The sequence below is a fragment of the Ornithodoros turicata genome, chromosome 5 (assembly GCF_037126465.1).
Source record: "Ornithodoros turicata isolate Travis chromosome 5, ASM3712646v1, whole genome shotgun sequence".
NCBI classification, from domain to species: Eukaryota; Metazoa; Arthropoda; class Arachnida; order Ixodida; family Argasidae; genus Ornithodoros; species Ornithodoros turicata.
Genome location: NC_088205.1, coordinates 40,275,092 through 40,280,745, shown reverse-complemented (window position 1 = coordinate 40,280,745; position 5,654 = coordinate 40,275,092). Strand labels below are relative to the sequence as shown.

The window sequence follows — 5,654 nt, the reverse complement described above, 5'->3', positions numbered from 1 at the left end:
CTAACTCGTAAACGCTTCGGTTGATCAAAATGCTCTCCGGGATATAAATACTAGGGCTATAGTTGCATCATTCTACCAAAGTATTCGTTTCTAGGTGGGAAACTGTCGGTTCCTCGAGCTGGCGCGCTTGCCCAAATTTTTGCTCCCGTGAGCAAGGCCAGCAACTTTCATGCCTCCTAACTCGTAAACGCTTCCGTTGATCAAAATGCTCTCCAGGATATAAATACTAGGGCTATAGTTGCATCATTCTACCAAAGTATTCGTTTCTAGGTGGGAAACTGTCGGTTCCTCGAGCTGGCGCGCTTGCCCAAATTTTTGCTCCCGTGAGCAAGGCCAGCAACTTTCATGCCTCTTAACTCGTAAACGCTTCGGTTGACCAAAATGCTCTCCGGGATATAAATACTAGGGCTATAGTTGCATCATTCTACCAAAGTATTCGTTTCTAGGTGGGAAACTGTCGGTTCCTCGAGCTGGCGTGCTTGCCCAAATTTTTGCTCCCGTGAGGAAGGCCAGCAACTTTCATGCCTCCTAACTCGTAAACGCTTCCGTTGATCAAAATGCTCTCCAGGATATAAATACTAGGGCTATAGTTGCATCATTCTACCAAAGCATTCTTTTCTAGGTAGAACACTGTTGGTTCCCTGTGCTTGCGCGGTAGACGAGGACACCTACTTTCATGCCTCCTAACTCGTAAACGCTTCCGTTGATCAAAATGCTCTCCGGGATATAAATACTAGGGCTATAGTTGCATCATTCTACCAAAGTATTCGTTTCTAGGTGGGAAACTGTCGGTTCCTCGAGCTGGCGCGCTTGCCCAAATTTTTGCTCCCGTGAGCAAGGCCAGCAACTTTCATGCCTCCTAACTCGTAAACGCTTCCGTTGATCAAAATGCTCTCCAGGATATCAATACTAGAGGCATAGTTGCATCATTCTACCAAAGTATTCGTTTCTAGGTGGGAAACTGTCGGTTCCTCGAGCTGGCGTGCTTGCCCAAATTTTTGCTCCCGTGAGGAAGGCCAGCAACTTTCATGCCTCCTAACTCGTAAACGCTTCCGTTGATCAAAATGCTCTCCGGGATATAAATACTAGGGCTATAGTTGCATCATTCTACCAAAGCATTCTTTTCTAGGTAGAACACTGTTGGTTCCCTGTGCTTGCGCGGTAGACGAGGACACCAATTTTCATGCCTCTTAAGTCACAAACGCTTCCGTTGATCAAAATGCTCTCCGGGATATAAATACTAGAGGCATAGTTGCATCATTCTACCAAAGTATTCGTTTATAGGTGGGAAACTGTCGGTTCCTCGAGCTGGCGCGCTTGCCCAAATTTTTGCTCCCGTGAGCAAGGCCAGCAACTTCATGCCTCCTAACTCGTAAACGCTTCCATTGATCAAAATGCTCTCCGGGATATAAATACTAGGGCTATAGTTGCATCATTCTACCAAAGCATTCTTTTCTAGGTAGAACACTGTTGGTTCCCTGTGCTTGCGCGGTAGACGAGGACACCAACTTTCATGCCTCTTAAGTCACAAACGCTTCCGTTTATCAAAATGCTCTCCGGGATATAAACACTAGAGGCATAGTTGCATCATTCTACCAAAGTATTCGTTTCTAGGTGGGAAACTGTCGGTTCCTCGAGCTGGAGCGCTTGCCCAAATTTTTGCTCCCTTGAGCAAGGCCAGCAACTTTCATGCATCCTAACTCGTAAACGCTTCCATTGATCAAAATGTTCTCCTGGATATAAATACTAGGGCTATAGTTGCATCATTCTACTAAAGCATTCTTTTCTAGGTAGAACACTGTTGGTTCCCTGTGCTTACGCGGTAGACGAGGACACCAACTTTCATGCCTCTTAAGTCACAAACGCTTCCGTTTATCAAAATGCTCGCCGGGATATAAATACTAGAGGCATAGTTGCATCATTATACCAAAGTATTCGTTTCTAGGTGGGAAACTGTCGGTTCCTCGAGCTGGCGCGCTTGCCCAAATTTTTGACCTGTGAGCAAGGCCAGCAACTTTCATGCCTCCTAACTCGTAAACGCTTCCGTTGATCAAAATGCTCTCCGGGATATAAATACTAGGGCTATAGTTGCATCATTCTACTAAAGCATTCTTTTCTAGGTAGAACACTGTTGGTTCCCTGTGCTTGCGCGGTAGACGAGGACACCAACTTTCATGCCTCTTAAGTCACAAACGCTTCTGTTTATCAAAATGTTCTCCGGGATATAAATACTAGAGGCATAGTCGCATCATTCTACCAAAGTATTCGTTTCTAGGTGGGAAACTGTCGGTTCCTCGAGCTGGCGCGCTCGCTCAAATTTTTGCTCCCGTGAGCAAGGCCAGCAACTTTCATGCCTCCTAGCTCGTAAACGCTTCCGTTGATCAAAATGCTGTCCAGGATATAAATACTAGGGCTATAGCTGTATCAGTCTAGCAAAGAAATATTTTCTAGGTAGAAAACCGTTGGTTCCCTGTGCTTGCGCGTTTCCCCCATTTTCCCATTGAACCCTTGCATTTCAAGTATGCCTCCGTGGAACCAAGGAAATTATTCGTAGACTGTTCAAACTGCGTGAATGAATTCCTTTTATAACATATTCGAGACACCCCAGAGAGCATTGCAATTGATGGAAGTGTAATTAAGTTATTGAAGAAAAAGCTATTCAAAATGTAGGCGCCTACAGGAGGTGTTGGGGTAGGTTTCACCCAACACACGGGAGTATGAGGTGAAGCACGCTTTACGTTTTGTCACTAATTCTTGGGAATAGTGTCGTTCCGGAATCAGAGGCAGAGGAAATTGCATTGACCCTCGAACTAGCAGAATGTTGGGGCAACAAATGGAGTTGCCCCAACATTGGTCCAAGTTCAGCTTTGAAACCATTGCTATGGTAGTATGAACTTGCCTCCATCGGAATGTCGCTGCATGTGAAATTAGCCGTGGTTCGCACATTGCACCGCAACATTTTTATCGCTATATATAATTTTATATGGTGGACTGGGACAGGAGATTGCAATGCTCATGGCAGATTATTTGGATGGTTTAACATGTATATAGTACGGACTACGGAGGACGGGGAACGTGCACCGTCAAATCTGGTGTGTCCTGGCAGAGTTAGCTGGCAATTCGAATCGTATCATTATTTCGTCTGAGAGGTTAATAACAGGGACTGTACCATTATTTCACACTTTGCATACATTTCAATTCTAAGTGAAAAGCGTACGCCCTTTCGTAGCAAATCACAAACATAACTTTAATCTTTTCAATATGCGCTATCACCCCTACGCCATGTAACTTTCACCTCTCATGAACCACCAAATACCATCGAGGCGACGCAGGGTACGTTGTTCATATGTTCCGAGCCAATGATCACTTACAATGGCAGCCTCGCGCAATGCTGGTCCGTTTTCTACCCGCTACAAATTTCGATATGACACGGAGGAAAAACTCTGTAGAACGTGGGTATGAAACTGTTACCATGATGTTCAGCATCCTCCGACAACCTATTTGGCCAGTTTTCTCTCCCGATAATTGCTTAGTTATTTCATAAACAGATTTTAAAGTTAGCGCAGCGTCTATAACCGCGAACGTCACAGCAGCAACGACATCGTTGTGACGTGGTTCGGACCACTGATCTCGATTGTAAAAGGCTGGATCGCGGATAGGGAGCGCGAGCGTGAAGAAACCGGCCGCCATCTTACGGTGCCCACAACAGCCGCCGCAGCGATCATGGCAACTTCTTGCAATTACGGTCGTACCAACCGTACTGGCAAGGTTACAGGGCCTAAACTTATACAGGTGAGTCACTCTTCATCAAGGAATAAATAGGCGTCCATTCTGTACATTTATTTGACCATTATGAAGTTTTTTTTTTGCCCAAAACGAGCACTGGATGCAGGTTACTTGATCGCTCTTCCGACGTTCAATCGAGCACACTTGCATTTTACCCGGCAGCAAATACAGTTTGAGTGCATAATATGCTTGAAAGAACATGTTACACTACACAGGTAGTGTTGTCATCAATATATGTGCGAACACTCGAGCGCTTTTTTGCATGCATTGCTAGCATGATACACGGTGTTCTCTGCGGGAGCAAGTGCCACATTCATTTCTTTGAATTACCTTCGCGCACAAGTTCGGTATTACGTCATAATAAGACCACGATTGTCACATTTTTTCATGTATTGGTATTGTTTTGTGCCTTGGTTTGATTTGTGACAAAGAATCCTACATAACGGTGGTGTGGCGCGACTTGAATAACGCCTTTGTGTCTAAGCTGTATCGTCAGCTTGTTACGATAGTAATAATTTGTAGCGTGTCGTGCTATTTGTAGCAGTTTTAAGGCAAAAGTGGTCTCTCAATACAGGTTTCGTCATGAGGGCTGCCCAGTGAATAATCTGTGCAGTGTGATACGGCTGGGTGTACAGGTAAGTATCACGTTCCTCATCCACTGGTTTCTACTTTACAGGAAGGAACAACCTCAGTGCACGCACTGTGGTTAGCCTCTCTCAGTTTTGCATATTTTCTTACATGTTCACATCAGAAACACACCTTACACTTTAGGCTCCTTAACCCAGCAATATAATAATTAGAGATTATAATTCTTTTTAGAAGAGTTCCCCATATTCTTTTTAGAATAGTTTTTAATCTTTTTAATTATTAGAAGATACAGGGATTGTAAACCATGTTTTAAACTGATGTTTTAACATTTGTCCAATGCATTTATTAAACAACGTATTCATGTTTAACTGATTGCACCCAAACCAATGTTCTGATGTATTATTTCCTTTGATGTCGATGCACCATAAAAATTGGAATAATCATCATCAATGCAGGTTACTTCACAGCTGCCTCGACATACTCAAGAAATGGGTGCAGAACCTGCGTAATGCCCACAAACTTTGACTACCACAGCATCTCCAGAAAGTAAAGGGATATGTGTCACATGGGATTTTTAAAGGCATTCACAGTATATAATACCTTGTATGAACTGTTGTAGATCTAAGCAGCTTCTACAGTACACTCACAGAAATTAAAACTTGTCAGGGAACTGTAATAATTGTTTCAGTTAATAGGCATGCACATATACGCTATAAGAAGACAATTATTTATTGAGAATGCACTTCTCTGGCTACTCATGTTGTTGTACATCTACTGTTGATCACATTCATTTATCACATATTATATTCTTATATATTATTATTATATTATCACATATTCGATCACATTAAATTTAAAATTTAGCATATATGAGAAAATATCAGTGGGGAAGTTGCTATTCATTGCTCATTCCAACCTAAAATTGAGTGTTACAAATTTAGAGAGCGTGAGATAAACTGATGTTCTGAGGCTGGAACAACATAGAAGGGTTCGATCCCTACAGCTGGCTAACCTTTTCAGTGACTTTCATCTTTCATCGTTAGAGAGCGTACCTGACCATTGTCATTCCTAAAATATATATTGCCATTGTAGCAAGGTCACAAAACAATAAATGTAGCCTTTTGCGACCTCCCTGCACGTTCATTCTATCCTGAAACGCATAAGTGCAAGAAATAAATCTTGAACTTGAATAAACTTGATGTTGTATAAACTTGACATAAAATGTTGAATAATATAATGAATGATATAAAATATTGAATAAACTTAAACTCGTATATTCT

General features: G+C 42.5%; 1 long non-coding RNA gene across 1 annotated transcript; it reads left to right on the top strand.

The window, feature by feature from the left end:
* The first annotated feature begins 3,670 nt into the window (after positions 1-3,670).
* LOC135395571 (uncharacterized) lies at positions 3,671-5,116 on the top strand. Its single transcript, XR_010423178.1, has 3 exons — positions 3,671-3,792; positions 4,361-4,421; positions 4,830-5,116. It is a non-coding gene; the product is annotated as an uncharacterized LOC135395571 (long non-coding RNA).
* The last annotated feature ends 538 nt before the right edge of the window (positions 5,117-5,654 follow it).